A 14,628-nucleotide genomic window follows, 5' to 3' on the forward strand; every position below is an offset into this window, starting at 1 on the left:
AAAACTTTCTTAGAAGAGTGGAGGCTGTTATAGGAGCTGGGGGGGGACTCCATATTAATGGTCATGGTTTCAGAAAGAGAAACTAATTTATGACTACTTTACTTTTAAGTAAAAGAATAATAATGATAATATAATTTAATTATTTAGTTGTATGTATGATACATATTTACTTCAGGTCAAAATTACACGTGTACCTGGGTATATATGCAAAATGTTTCTGCTAAATATAATGAAACCTAAATATAATTTCATTTTGCATGTTATGTTCTCATCTTTTTAATAGCTTAAGCTTTTCTTCAAATTCCTATATCCAAATGGGAGAGACTTTTTTCGCCTTGGAACAGATATGACAGAGGAAGTTCCTTATTACTTATCATAAAACATTCTTGCCAATTCTCACTAATAAAATGTTTTATATTAAAATGAACAACCAATTCTATTAAGCAATTATTCCTTCCTATTAAATGCAAATACATGAGAAAATGTAACATCTGCTTTGCTATTTGTCTTCTGTTTAATTTCTGTCCTGGCTTGAGCTATACCTTTGTAACTATACCAGAATATTTCATTTCCAAACCTCATTAAGGTGAATGAGGCATTTGGACACTAGTTCGACAACTGGGAATGAAACAAATGTGCTTTCACTGGCTCTGCATGAACTTAATGATCCATTTTACATTGTTAAAATAAATTGTAACATAACCCATTAATAAATAAAACCTATAGAAAACTGTATGCTAACTGCAAACAAACTAAATATATTGAATTTCTGTTACACAAAATGCACATTGCACATATGTTAAAACTATTTGGGATAGATAGTGAATATATATATAGTGGATAACAACAAATGAGAACGATTTTGGGAATTGTTATAGACAACAAACTAGGAAACAATGTGCAATGTCAGTCAGCAGTTGCTAAGGCCAGTAAGGTATTGTCATGTATAAAAAAGGCATCAATTTGTAGGATAAAAATATAATTTTGTCTCTTTAGAAATCAATGGTAAGACCACACCTTGAATATGCTGTGCAATTTTGGGCACCTATTCTAAAGAAGGATATTATAGCACTGGAAAAAATTATAAGATTAAAAAAATAAAAGCAATGGAACACTTTAGTTATGAAAAAAGGTTAACTAATTTAAATCTGTTTAGAAAAACGTCGCCTCAGAGGGGATATGATAACGTTATATAAATATATTCGGGGCCAATATAAACCATTGTGTGGAAATCTGTTCATAAATAGGACTATGCATAGGACACGTGGTCATGCATTAAGACTGGAAGAAAGGAGATTTAGACTAAAGCAGAGGAAAGGGTTTTTTACAGTTAGGCCAATAAGGATGTGGAATTCTCTGCCTGCAAAGGTAGTTTTATCAGAGTCTAAACAGACGTTTAAACTGCAACTGGATGAATTCTTGGAAAAACATAATATTCAGGGATATAATTTCTAAATTATGGAGAAATAGCGTCTTGATCCAAGGAGATCCGACTGTCATTCTGGGGTCAAGAGGGAAATTATTTTCCTAGTTTGTTGCAAACTTGGAAAGAGCTACAAACTGGATTTTTTCTGCCTTTCTTTGGATCAACAGCAACGACAATTAACAGATGTAGGAAAGGCTGAACTTGATGGACACATATCTATTTTTCAGCCTATGTAACTATGTAACTTTGTAACTAGTAGATCAGTCTGGTCTTACTTAAAACTTCTTCATTGCATAGTATGTTTTCCCATGCAAGGTTTAGATTATAAAAAGTTTACTTATTTGTTATTATAGGAATTAACAGAAATAATATGAATTTGATTTCTTAATATGAAATATTTGTTAAAAAATGGCCACAAAACCGTTCAACAATACTTCCTGATTAATAGTTAATTTAGAGGGGCCAGTATAAATAGGCTCCTCAGAGAGTTTTCTGGGTCATGTCTGATAGAAGTGGAGAAAACAGCAGGAAACTGTTTCCATGTTCCATCAAGCAATGGTATGATTGTAAATGTTTAATAAATGTAGTACTGCTCTAACCTAATAGGTTCTGTGAGCTTTTTTGTAGTATTCACTCTCTGCCAAAATACCAGCATAGAGATTACCATACAGATTAGTACCAGTAACACAGTATAGGAAGGAATGGAGCAAAAGGATTGAGGGTAAGATGGGATAATTTAATTAAAATATCATAATGATCCCACTCATAATGGTAGTGAAGATTTAACGCATTTCAGATTTCTATAGGCCTTTCTACTCATGTGCAGTTGGTATCTTTCTAGTCATAGTGGGAAAGGGGTCGCAGATCAATTTACATTGTATTTAAAACACAGATGCCTCTAAATATTGTCCAGAAGTAGACCTTTTGCTCAATGTATCTAGAGTGATACTAACACCTCACTAACAATGTCCATGAAGGCTGTCCCCATGACTCAGCTCTTTTGCGGAAGTACCCTAAGAAGTCCAAATACTGCAAACTGATTTGCAGAGAAATAGACATGTTTCTGCAGCTCTATTTCTCTGCAAATCTGGAAAGCCCCCACACCTTTCCTCCAAATGGGGGGAACAGGTGGGCCCAGAAGCTTTGGCTATTTGCAGAAGCGTGCTGGGAGTGAAGACTGAACACACGGGGACAAGTGAAAAACAACAGATAAGGAAGGAAGACATTAAGAGACAGTGAGAAAGAGCGTGAGAGAGTGTGAGATAGTGTGAGGCTCTCAGTGAGTGAGAGCCTAAGAAAATAGCCTAAGAAAATACTGTTTTAGCTTTCTAGTAATGTTTTCTAGTAATGTTTTTTATTTTATAAATTAGATTTTCTTTAAATTAATATCAAATTTTAGGGGTACGGCCTATATTCGGGACAATACAGTATATACCGTATTTGCTCGATTATAAGACGAGGTTTTTTTCAGAGCAAATGCTCTGAAAAATACCCCTCGTCTTATAATCGGGGTCGTCTTCTAATCAGACCTCAAATAGAGGTCTGATTAGGAGACTAAGATCCAGATCCACCGCACCGCTGCAGGGGACCTGGATCCTCCTGTCGTCGCCCCCCCCCCCACACACACTTACCGGTGCTTCCGGAGGTGAAGTTGGCAGCGGGGGTTTGTATGCGTCCGTCGCAAATACCTTCCCCGACTGTCAGAGATCAGAGTTCAAGAGTTCCTGATCTCTTACAGCCGGGGAAGGTATTTGCGACGGACGCATACAAACCCCCGCTGCCAACTCCACCTCCTTCCGGCTGCCGCGGAATGAGACGTCAACTCGCTGCCCCGGCAATACAGCAGGAAATTGGAAGCACCGGTAAGTAAGTAAGAGTGTGTGTGTGTGTGTGTGTGTGTGTGTAGGGCATTTCTGGAATGCCTTACACCCCTATATGCCACTCTGGCACTTAGGGGGTTAAAAGGCATATTATGGGGCAGAGTGGCATATAGGGAGGTATAAGGCATTTCAGGAGGCAGAGTGGCGTTAAGGGGGCATTTAATAGTGCACTCTGCCTCCTGAAATGCCTTATACCTCCCTATATGCCACTCTGCCCCATAATATGCCTTTTAACCCCCTAAATGCCAGAGTGGCATATAGGGGTATAAGGCATTTCTGGAGGCAGAGTGCTCTATATAATGCCTTTTAACTCCCTTAATGCCACTCTGCCTCCTGGAATGCCTTATACCTCCCTATATGCCACTCTGCCCCATAATATGCATTTTAACCCCCTAAATGCCAGAATGGGATATAGGGGTATAAGGCATTTCTGGAGGCAGAGTGGCACATAGGGGGTCAAAAGGCATACCATGGGGCACAGTGGCATATAGAGGGTTAAAAGGCATATCATGGGCCACAGTGCCATATTGGTGTGGCAAGCCTGGGGGCAGATGTGCGTAACTGGGGGACAGGTTGGAAAATACAAGAAATAAAAACAAAAAAAAATATTTTTCTCAATCATAGCTTTTATTAAAAAAAATAGTTTACATGAATTAACATTTACTGCTAAAACTTTTTTCCTTTAGGGTCGTCTTATATTCAGGCTTTTTCTTTTTTTCCTAAGTTAATATTCAGATTTTGGGGGGTCGTCTTATAATCAGGGTCGTCTTATAATCGAGCAAATACGGTATATAATGTTGTGAAAAAGTATTTGCCCCTTCCCAATTTCTTCTGTTTTTGCATATTTGTTTCACAATGATTCAGATCATCAATCTCATTTTAATATTAGATAAAGATAGCAAGGGCAAACACAAGATGCAGTTTTTAAATGATGATTTCATGTTAAAAAGGAAAAAAAGCAATCCAACCCTACCTGGCCCTATGTGAAAAAACTGCATGAAAGTTAGGCAACTGACTTGATCATCCATGCATAATCAAGTACCCATCAGTTAAGAGTGTAAAGCTTTACATTTGTCATAGATTCTGCCGCTGTCCTTAAGCTGACACATACACAAACACATACACAGATATGTGTAAGAGGCACAACTGCATGCATCCATGCAGAGATATCCCATATACATGCATACGCACTCTGTGTCATTAACACAGATCCAAGCTCCTACTTGTAAAGTATCTCTTTTCCTATAGCTACTGTTTCCTAGAGAGCCCTGCAACTTACTGACTGTAACATGTGACTACAGAAGAAACATTATTTTAGCTGATCCTGTCAGATGACAGAAAATAGCTAACTCTGCCATCATTGATGACCATAACTGAGTAGTAATCTCTGCAAGTACCCTTGCAGCAGGTGAGGGGACCCCATGAGCCAAGAGGCCCCCCATCTGACCTCCAACATCACCCAGTATAACAAGTACTGTATTCATGCCGTACTGTGCAAGGGTCCCTGGGTCAAATGAAACATTTGGCCCATTTGGCCCCTGCACTTGGCAGCCTTACTTGACTGGAAACATAACACACAGCTCGCTAGCAAATTTAATCTTAGTATTAATAACGGGCAAGGAGCAGCTGCCCAGAGCCCAAATAACCTCACGTGTCCTTCTACACCTTTCATTTTTACACCTGCCAACTTTCAATGCGTGTCATGCTATAATTAGATACAGAGTTGACATGGTCAGTAATGCTAATGTCTGCTTTCTTTGGGATTTACACATCAAACAGAAGGGCATAATTATATTCTAAATAAGAAAACTCTCCCTTTAATGCAAGTCAAACCAATTTACCAATCACTCATATTCACACTAAACGATACATTAAAATGTCAACTACGGAAGAGATATAATAGTTCACACCTTGCAGAGTTGAAAGCATACTTAAGAACTTTTTGGGATTTGCTCCAAACATTGTAAATTGTTTGAGCTCCCAGAATCACAGTTGATTAATTGTCCTCATGTGACTGCAAATTCTAAATCTGTTAACTAAAATGTCATCTTGCTGACTTTTTTTTTAGGAATTATATTGATCTAAGGGCACAAATAGATAAAGGAATATGAAATGAATTGTGTACCATTAAGTACATATAATATCCTCTTCCGGGGATATATTTCCCTTTAACACATTGTTTCTTACTAGACATATTGAATTCTATTTATATTTAGTTTAAAAGAAAAACAATGTGCAATAAAGCAATAATATCTTCAGTGATATGATATTCCCTTAGGTCCTTAGACCTTTTAGTGATTGACGATCTGGCAGGTAAATACAAAGAAATCATTTTGTATGAAGATTTTAAAAAATCACAATGAGGCTTATCTAAAGCCTGGCATTCATGTTTATTAATAAATACATTATATCTTGCTTATGCACTTCCTAATGTTTGATTCATCAGCCATGACTTCAAGATGACATTGAAGTCTGCTTCAGACAAATGTATCTCAAAATACTAAGTAGTGAAGATTCAAAGGGTAAATGAGCTGTCTGGAAGAGTTGTAAATGTAAATCACCCTGTGCACAGTGATTATCTTTTACACAGAGCAGGGTTGTTAAGAACAGAATTTATGTAGAACAAATGATGCAAATAGTAATTCTGACTTTTTCTAATTTGGGATGAATCTCATTATTTCTTTCTAATAGGTATTCAAATTTTGTTCTCCAAATCGGTATAATCATATATTGTATTTTTTTCAAGGATATTAACATTTCACTTAGTGCATCTGTTATAAAATGTTGGATGCTGTATGTTACATTTGCCTAATAGTATCATATAAAAACACATCCAACAGCCTTCACGTTGTACTAAACAGTGTGTTCCTTTAGAACTTAACTATTGATTTACAAATGCCTGGCTTGGTCCAGATCAGATCATCAAGAGTGGAGGAGTTTCAGTTGGAGTTTAATATTTTGGTCTTTCCTTATATATTGGCCAAGCTTGACTTAATTTGTGCACGACTTTGCCCATTTCAACTTGTATGTAAGCAAAGTTTGTATAATTCACTGAGATGGACAAGGGGCAAGAGGGAATTGCTTGGCATGCTCAAGAAATGTAAATGGTGTCTCAGTGAGTCTTTTCAACATCTAAACTTGCAATGGATCCCGGAGAGTATTCCATGTGAGTTAAGGAGGAGTTTCCTAGAGAACCTAGTTTTGAGAAGACAGCACAATTGTTTTATATATTGAGTATGACCAACAAAACCTGAAATTCTCCTGTTTCATTGGTTGTGTGTTAGCACAGTCTTATACAGGAGATCGTTGGTGAAATCATTATGTTTCAGTTATAACGTGGCAAGGCTATTGAAGAGAAAAAACAGAAGAGGTTTAGATGTTTTACAATTAGGGTGATGGTTTGTAGATTAAAGTTAAACACTAATCTGCAACCACCAAGTAAACCCACAGACTTGCTTTTCCCACAGAAATTTTGTAGCGCTAACATCATTGCAAGAGATTCTGGGTAGGTAAGGCCAACAATAATCACCTTTTTGCCTTTATATCCACTTTATACATGGTCCCCTTGGAGCACAGTCCAGGATGGAGGTGGAAAAGGCACATAATCACTCATTGACAGCTGTTTTGTCCTTAATGGTACTCATCAGCATGAGGTTGGCTTATTGCTTATGTTGTCTAGATTAAAGTTAGCATTAATGAGGAAAGGGGTTGGAGCTGCCTCTTATAATGTGCACTATAATTTAATATATATAAAAATCATACCTATGAATGTTGTTTCACGGTGACCATAATTGGACCTTTCCATATAACGTTGGTCATCTAGTGCATCAATTCCCTTAACATCAATAAAATATTTCAATAGTTTTCCATTAAATTGTATGCCAGCGAGTGCAAGGATTAGGAAATTACCGATTTTACTCTTGCGTTTGTCTACTGATAATATATTTAAGAAAAATCATATATTTTTTTTTTTTTTGAGAAGAAACCTTTTTATTTAATAGTAAACATTGTAATGATAGTTTAAAGATGGAGCTGCCTCTGGACTCACGAACAGTCATTCTCAGCACGGAGGAAAGAAAAAACCTTGTTTTATTGAAGGAAATCTCTGGGAAGCCATGGCTCAAAGAACTGCCCCTCCCTCTGGGCACTAAGAGGCCAACTCTGACTAGTACTAGAATGTAAAGATTTTTTTTCTTAAAATGTCATAGCAACAAGAAATACATAGATATGTTGACAGTCTTCAAATCTGTTGATGGAAACCTGACGCTCTGCGGATCTCTTTGCCAGGGAGCCGACACTCCGCAGATCATTTTGCCAGGTAGCCAGCTGTCTTGAGATGGTCCTTCAAAAGTGTTTGCGCTCTGTGTGTCAAATCATAATTTTTTTAAGGGTCACTGAAGGGATTTGTTTATTATTGTCTCTTTAAATATTTGAGTTTAATATTTAGCAGTTTTATATTTCTGATACGCTCCTAGTTTTTTCCTTCCTAGGACATTAGAATGCTGGGCCCTGGAGTACCAATAACGTGTGTTTATGTGACTAAATAGATTCTATAAAAGGAATGGTCTCATCGTATTTCTCGATAACATCTAGCCTAATATATTCTATTGCTTAATTATACTCACTAATCAATAGAACAGGTAAATTTCAGTCATGCTGGAAACTGACACCGATCTTAAACAGAAAACCTTTCCTAGAAAAGCTGTAAGTTATTGTGAAAATATTTTATTTTAAATTATTACTGTAATATTACCTGTAAATTATTACTCGGCAATGTCAACCAATGTGGCTCCAATTTAGACCCAGGAGGAAGGAATCCACTTAATTTTTCATTAGAAGCATTCGCCCCAACTGCAGTAAAATAGCAATGTTGTTTTCGGCTGAAGAATCAATAAAGCAACATATCTGCAATACACATTTAGAACTTGATATTGGAAACAGATGAAATCTTTTTCTGATTTACGGTATCCAAATTACACTTAAGATGATAAGCAATTTTTACATGCAGTTTAGATTATTCATCCTTCTGGCAGTATTTAGTGATTGGTCTCCCCAGAAGTACATAAATAATCTTCTTCAAAATCATTTACATCAACAGCATGGACCTTCTGTTATTTATGCTCTATTACCAGATCTTACTTGTAAAATAACTTGTGCTTAGGGCAAAATCCTTTATTAAAGTCCAATTCCCAAACACGGAATTTATTACTGTCCAACAAAATACATTATCAGAACATTGTAAATTGTAAACAAGGTTTAAGACATCCCCTAGCTAAAATCATTATCAAAATAGCAAGGATTAGGGATCAACAATTTACTGTATTTACACGCAGAAGCACATATTCCAATTGCGTATTAATCTGACTGATTCAACTATTAGTTGGAAAGTTCATTAAAGTTAATCGCCATATGTAGGGAAATTTATTGTTGGATTTGATTAGCTCAGCCTATTTTCTCATGTTAGCAAAATGAAAAGGTGATATTTTTAAAATCATGGAACATAGTAAAATGTAACATGATTTATTAATACTATTAATACTGCCATTTATATAAATATCATTCATATCATTCAAATTTTGGGTTGTAAAGCACCATTAGAAATTCATACCGATCAAACATTCTGAACTCCTAAAAAAAGGTACTATAGGGGAAGAAAGGGATCAGGAAGCTCTAAAAAAACGAAACATGTGATGCATACTTATACAGGGAGACGGTTTACCTTCTTATTTTGGGTTTGGCTTGTCTATAAGGGATTATCCCCAGCTTGGATCCATTGCATTATATGAGAACTTTTGTTACCAAGTTCATTCATATACTAACGGGTACAAAGGAATGAGTTGACATGATTTTACACATTTACTTTTTAATATACAGGGCAAGCTTAGGCCTTCTTACAGGAAGTGCAAAAGGCAGAGAGAAATTAACAAAAGAAATGCTGCCTGTAAATCCTATGTAGTATATCAGTAATAAAACAGCTGTGCACGGTATTCAAATTGGCATCGTTTCAAATAATACACACGACTTCAAGATCTTTTTCTTAGACGAGAAATGAAAATAAATAAAAATAGAAAGATGCTGTTCATGAAAAATATTGATGTAATTTCAAACTTGCTTGCTGTACAACGGAAGAATTTATGAAAAGAAGAAATTGACGTTAAACATTGTTCTACGAAGAGACTTTATAACAGGAATAGAACAGAAACATTGCTTTTCATAGCAACTCAGAGTAATATTTTTTAATGGACAAATTTCCGTTTTGACTGTAATAACTAAGAGAAGGGTAGCCATATTGGATAAGGAGAAGTAAAATAATTGTTGACTTGGGTGATGGTGAGTGAAATGTTCCTCTGCTAAGGCAAAAATATTATCCATCACTCACATGTTTTTTGAAACTTGTATATATCTTACGTATATCTTTTTAAAAAAATACATTTCCAACATTTAAGATGATGAAGTGCAGAACACTTAGGAAATGGGCCATTGATGGGGCCTGTCTTCAAGCTATATTGTGCAGCTTAGTCGATACATGTTAAAACCCTTAATAATATTTGTGCCTAAACAGCACATTGGTAATCATATACCGGAACGTACAGAACTCTTTTTTCTCTAGGTATACCATTGTAACAAGACACAACAGGTGTAGTTTGTGGATGCAGGGATTGTGTCTATCCTGAGTTTGCATATGTGTGCAGCTGCTTGGAAATAGATATATAGGTAACCCAAATACTTAGCAGCTTCACTGTGTCTTATTGTATGACCATCCACACTATTATATTTACTTTTTATCTTATTTTGCATGCAACTTTCTTGTTGTAAATAATAAATAAAACACAGAAACATAGAATTTAACAACAGATTAGATCTGACAATCTACAGCGGATATAAAAAGTCTACACACCCCTGTTAAAATGCCAGGTTCTTGTGATGTTAAAGAATGAGACAGAGATAAATCATGTCAGAACTTTTTCCACCTTTAATGTGACCTATAACGTGAACAATTAAATTGCAAAACAAACTGAAATCTTTGAGGGGGTAAAAATAAATAAGTGTGCACACCCTCTTATAACTGGGGCTGTGGTTGTGTTCAGAAAATGTGTTATGGTCTGATGAACCCAAGGTTGAACTTTTTGGCCATAATTCCAAAAGGTATGTTTGGCGCAAAAACAACACGGCACATCACCCAAAGAACACCATACCCACAGTGAAGTATGATGGTGGCAGCTGTTTTTCTTCAGCTGAAACCCTTAGTCAGGGGTGAGGGAAATACCAGGCAATTTTGGCACAAAACCTTCAGGCGTCCGTTAGGAAGCTGAAGATGAAGTTCACCTTTTAGCATGACAACGACCCAAAGCACACATCAAAATCCACAAAAGCATGGTTTCACCAGAAGAAGTTTAACGTTTTGGAATGGCCCAGCCAGAGCCCAGACCTGAATCCAATTAAACATCTGTGGGGTGATCCGAAGAGGGCTGTGCACAAGAGATATCCTCACAATCTGACAGATTTGGAGCGCTTGGGCAAAATATTGTCATGCTAAAAGACTCCTACCCAAAAAGACTGATTGTTGTAATAAAAATCAAAAGGTTCTTCAACAAAGTATTAGTTTAAGGGTGTACACACTTATGCAACCATGTTATTGTGGAGTTTCTTCCCCCTCAAAGATTTCAGTTTGTTTTGCAATTGAATTGTTCACCTTATAGGTCACATTAAAGGTGGAAAAAATTCAGACATGATTTATCTTTGTCTCATTCTTTAAGAACCTGGCTTTTTACAGGGGTTTAGACTTTTTATATCCACTGTAGACGGACCATTTTATTCCTTCCTGCTATAAAATCTATAAAAAGCTTTGAAATGCATTATTTTGAAGCAAACATCTTCTTTTTATTTATTATGCTGCCAAAATATTTTTTTTTTGCTTAAACCCTATGAATATGTTGTATATAATAAGGAAAATTAGGCTTCAGAATTTTCTAAAGTTTAATTACAGAAATTGTAAGATGGTGAAAAAAATGTATTCTTCATAGCCAAAGTCAATGATCTAAACCTAATTAATAGTAACAGCTCATAGTAAAGAAATGTTGCCTTTTTCAAATTTGCATATAACCTATAAAAGTGAAATAAATCAAATCTATGTTAATCAACTAAAATTCTAATTTAGATAAGTTAATTTCCCACTACAAATATTATATATTTAGAAGTAGATTCTGAAACATTTTTGATACACATATCAAATAGTGCTATAATAATATACTGTAAGGACTCTGAAGTGGTTGGTAATATGACATGGTTTCCTAAAATGTAATTATGTTTTTACCTATGATGTATGATTACATGTTACACATGTCACACTAAAGGTAGGTGTATAGGGTAGTAGTAATGTATTCTACAGGAGACCTGTATGTATAGAATAAGAGTAAGAAAAGGGGAATAGTTGAGTGGAATTTTCTATTTTACATTTCTGAATACATACAAGTTAATATACAAAGTTATTAAATGAATATCTACCAGATAAGTTTAGAGAAAATAATTATAAAATAGTCCCAAGATAAAACAAGTCAACTATTACGACCCAAAATCCAGAATGTTTGCCAAAGATGCTTGAATATTAAAAATAATTATGAAAAGTAATTGAAAGATTTTGAATAGTTGGAATGTTGAGGTTTGCATATTTATTTCCAGCTATTGCAGAACATGATTCTTTAAAAGAAGAAAATTAACAGATTACAGGATTTGCATGCATTAAGAATATGTGAACTCAAGTCGCAAGATAAAAAGCAGAATATATACAGTATTAACAACAGGCTACCTATTGAGCAAATTGTATTTTTGCGAGGAAGTCATGTAAAGATAGGACAAATCCTATTTTGAAAACTACAGGAAGTTAATTACATTGTATGAACCAAAATGCATACTTTCTTTTTTGGCTAGATAACAGTTTCTCTTACCTAGGTTCTGACCCTAAATTTACCCTCCTTCATGACAACCATACGCAGGTTTTAACTATAAACACAAAAAAGAATATCGTTTTCATGTGTGGCATTAGTTATGACATATTTTCAAATTTGGTTCAAATTTGGCATACTCAAATGTGTATATTGTGTTATTAAAAAACACATAAAGTGGTTACTACTACACACAAATAAATATATATATTTTTTTATTTGAAAATACAATTGAAATACAAACACAAGCAGAGGAAATATGCATTGGGCGCTTGCTGGTTCTTTTGTCTTAAATTCAAACCAAAAACATTTATAAAAGCAATCAAGCTTTGTCCAGCCAATATCTGCAAAGCAATACAATATGCACAGAAACATAATAACACTAACATACTTATCAAACTATAAAAGGAAATGGTGCATTGATCATGGACATCACATATACAGTATACTTATACTATGGAGTAGCATTTTTGTGTCAATGTGACCTTAGATTACATGTAGTAAGGCTACTCAACAAGGGCACAGACATTCACTTTAAAACTAGCTGTATTATTTTAGCAGGGAACATATGGTAATTCTTGATAATCAGAGTTTAAAGAGTGGCCCCTGTTGGCCTCCTTTTTGATTACTTAATTATTTCAAGCACTTTTATGCAAACTGTGTAAAATCTCTATGGACATAAGTAAATATCCATTAAAGTTTCAAACGCTAAAAAATACTTTTCCAGAATTCTCATTTGCATCTAATTTCTTAGAATTAGTGTGTGATTTTGTAACTGTTCAATATTAATAATTTTAAGTGCTAGAACTACTTTTTCGATTTAATACCTATGTAGCGTTCTCATGGCATCTGCCAAACCCAGATTTGTTCTAGATAGTGAAACGTGATACATCACTCCAGGGAACACATTTCCAGAGTCCAGTGGCGATGCGTCCTACGCCACTCCAGCCAACGTTTGGCATTGCGATCTTCAGCTTGTGTGCAGCTAGGGTTGCAACCTGTCCTGATTTATTTCACAGACACATCTACACATTTTACATGCAGATAAAGATTTGTTACCAATAGTGCAGAAGGGTGTAAGATTTATTTCTAGAAAATCTCGTACATTGGGTAACATATTCTCTCCTAGCACCCTGCCAGCTGCTAGACAAATTACCAACAATACCAAAAGGCATGTTCCCGTGTGGCCACAGAATTTGTAAATCATGTAGTCATGCTAGTAAAGGCAATATGTTTAAATCCACATTGCCCTGTTATCGTGTAACATGTGCAAATTTGTTTAAATGAAAGGCCTTCATGCCCTAAATAAAACAAATCAATATATAATATAGCTTGTATAAGTATACTAAACATGAAGAAAAGAAATTCTGGTTGAGCAAACATAAGATAAAAATAGGAAAAGTCCAAGTTTCTAGGGTGCAAAATATCCGTGGTAGTAAATGGGGTTAAACAAGTTTAATGCTTTATTTATTATTTTACTTTTTCTTTAATACTTTTTTTGATGACAGCATTCTGAAATATTTAAGTATTCCAAGGATTAACCTTCTGTAACGTTTGCACAGTTAAGACTTGTAGACAAAATAAGAAGATTAATCATCGTTTTCTGATTGCTGAAATAAATCTACCATTTTTATTAGGTCTACCAAATAGTAAGCTTACATTTTTTTATTGAGATATTAAACCATATGCTGAAAATAAATGAATCACATAAATGTACTTGACACTCAAATCTTTAAGCATCTCAAAGTTCATACTGTTGATGTTCGTACTCAGGTCCTCAGTTTTATTCTGTTTCATGAATAGTTCCTAAGCTGATAGTTAACGTGAACAATATGGTAATAAAGTCTGAAGTACAGCTATTAGCTGACATATGCAATTCTCAGACAGTAGAGTGCTGTGCATTATGTTTCCTATGCGACCATTAGTACTATATTTTAAGAGTTTAAAGTAAGTAAGCCTTTCAGACAATAAAATAAATAGAATGATGATCAATAAAAACAATAATTTAACAGCCCATTAAGAACTTCTATACAGTTAATTATTTGAACACATTTTTAGTCTTGGAAAGGTTGGGCTGTATGTTATCTTTTTGACTCTATTTGTGGGTAGTTTAGTCCTAACATTGCTCATGTGCACACAAATATTCACAATAATATTAACCAATAAGAGCAAAAGATTTGTCCATAAAATAATTTTACATGAGGACTATAAGCACTCAATATCCTTCATGGAACATCAATGAGCAATGCTACCCACAAAAGCAGCATATGAGATGGTTTGGCCTTCTAGAGGCCAAAAAATATATAAGAACCAAAACAGAAGCTGATGGAGAAGCAGGTACAGATAAGGCAAATGGATACACTGGCATAGATCAGAATAG

Source organism: Spea bombifrons, chromosome 5 (genome assembly GCF_027358695.1).
Source record: "Spea bombifrons isolate aSpeBom1 chromosome 5, aSpeBom1.2.pri, whole genome shotgun sequence".
NCBI lineage: Eukaryota > Metazoa > Chordata > Amphibia > Anura > Pelobatidae > Spea > Spea bombifrons.